We start from the raw sequence: 2,200 nt of genomic DNA, 5'->3' as shown, positions 1-2,200 counted from the left end.
ACTGAAACACTGAAACCTTGTCAACAACACAGTCACAGAGCAGACACAGAACTCTGCAAAATCACTCAGACCCAACTGCAACTTCAAACATCAAACTTCAAAATGTATACGCTATTACAATGAATCAAACCCGCGTACATACGCGCTTTCGCCAAAGACAACCCGCGTACAGATCTAAAAATATTTCCTTATAACATTGTAGCTGTACCAGACATCAGTCATACTCATAATATTTATAGAACATTACTTGCGTCAGTATGCAGATCTAGAATAAGCATAATCAACCATATAAAGATAGTTCATTTCAAACCATTTGACCCCGATCTCTCCTTAGATCTTGTTCTCCATCAACAGGTGAGATCCCTCCTTAGCTTAGATCAAGCAATGCATCATCAACCCATATCTTGCATACTGTATCTCATACTTCATCAGATATTCAAGACTTTTCAGATACAGTTGCCTAATGATCTTCTTCTCCTTTTATAGTCTTAGGCTTTACTCAATACCACGGTCCAAAACCATAATAAATCAATACCAAGAGCCCAATACTTGGGATCGACACACTTGTCGAGATACCATGGTCCAAAACCATAGGTTCAAATACCGAGGACTAACTACCACGGACCAAAACTAAGCTTTCCGACACGTACGCGCTTTTCCGTGCATGAAACTGCGTGTATACCCTACTTGGTATATAGTGAACCTGCGTATATACTCTTCTTTCTTCATTCTTTGTAGTCTGATCATCAATTCTTTTCTACTGACCTGCTGCACTATAATCTGTCATTTTGCCATCAAGGACAACACTTGTCTCATAATGCCAACAATCTCCCCCTTTGGACTTGATGGCAAAGCTAACTTGTCATACTTAGAACTTGATCTTCTTATTCCTTTGAGCTGTCCTGCATCCCATGCATTTAGTCACATCTGTAGATTGATCTAGTTATATGTGAGTGAGATGTTCTTCTATGAGAGGGTTTCCATCAAGTACAACACATGCATCATAATGCCAACAATCTCCCCCTTTGGACTTGATGGCAACAACACCAAATCACTCTCCCCCTTTGACATCAAGGGTAAAGGGTGGACCAAGATATTCTCTTTCCTTGATAAACATTCTATTGTCCATACTCCCCCTGAGTACCTGCTGAAATCTCCAAATGTGCTCCCCCTTTGTATATGCCAAAGTGTACCAATCTGTCCATGCTCCCCCTGAGTACATGCCAAGTCTCTGTACTGTTGAAGTGTGCTATTCATGCTCTTCCTAACTGAAGGCAAGATCTGCAAAAATATGTTCTTCAAGAAGAACCATGACTTATACATCATAAGGGACCTTCCTATCACCAAAAGACTCAATACATACATCCATTTCCCAACCACGTGGGGATATACTAGAATTGACTCATCCACCCAACCAAGTGGGGATACATCAAAAGTTTACACATGATAAAGCAAGAACATTACATCTTCATCCCAGGCATAGTGGGGAAACCAAAATAGGTCGTTACATGACCTTGACACCATGAAAGAGATACATGAAATAGAGATGAAATATCTAGAGCAAGACTTATGAAAGTCATCAATAACTGATAGCAGCAGCATGTGTCAAACACTTTTCAGATCAGCAACCATGATCTCCTTCTGTTCTGGCCTTTTTTTTTTTTTTTTTTTTTTTTTTTTTAACCAAAACAGCTTGTGTACACGAACCAAGAGCTTCTAAGATAATGCCAACAATGCATTATTAGAAGTTAATCTGCTCCCCCTGAACCTGTGCCAGATGGTCTCTGTCAAACCTATATCAGAATCTTCTCATTCTGAGTTTGACCCACTGATTTCCTACAAATTATCATATACGCGACTGTATCCACATAAACAAGCGTATATACGCGGATAGTCCTTATGAAACTCGCGTACAACCATTTCCATATCAGCAACCTGTAAATTTCCTGTAGCAAGGTATGTCTGAAACATAGATGTCAACTCCTCCTTTTAAACATCATCATGAAATCATTCACATTATATGTGAAACCACCATAGCCATTACATCAACGTCAAGATCTACATGATCCAAGTATCATTACTTTGGAACATCTGCATCAATCAACATATGTAAGTATCAACCTATCATCATATAGATAAGAACTCATCATCATGTCTCCAACAAAGCAACTTTGAGTAGTCATCCATGTATCAACACTAT

Source organism: Pinus tabuliformis, chromosome 6 (genome assembly GCF_031772625.1).
Source record: "Pinus tabuliformis cultivar Carrire ecotype Pingquan chromosome 6, CPIR1, whole genome shotgun sequence".
NCBI classification, from domain to species: domain Eukaryota; kingdom Viridiplantae; phylum Streptophyta; class Pinopsida; order Pinales; family Pinaceae; genus Pinus; species Pinus tabuliformis.
This window is presented reverse-complemented; position numbering follows the sequence as displayed.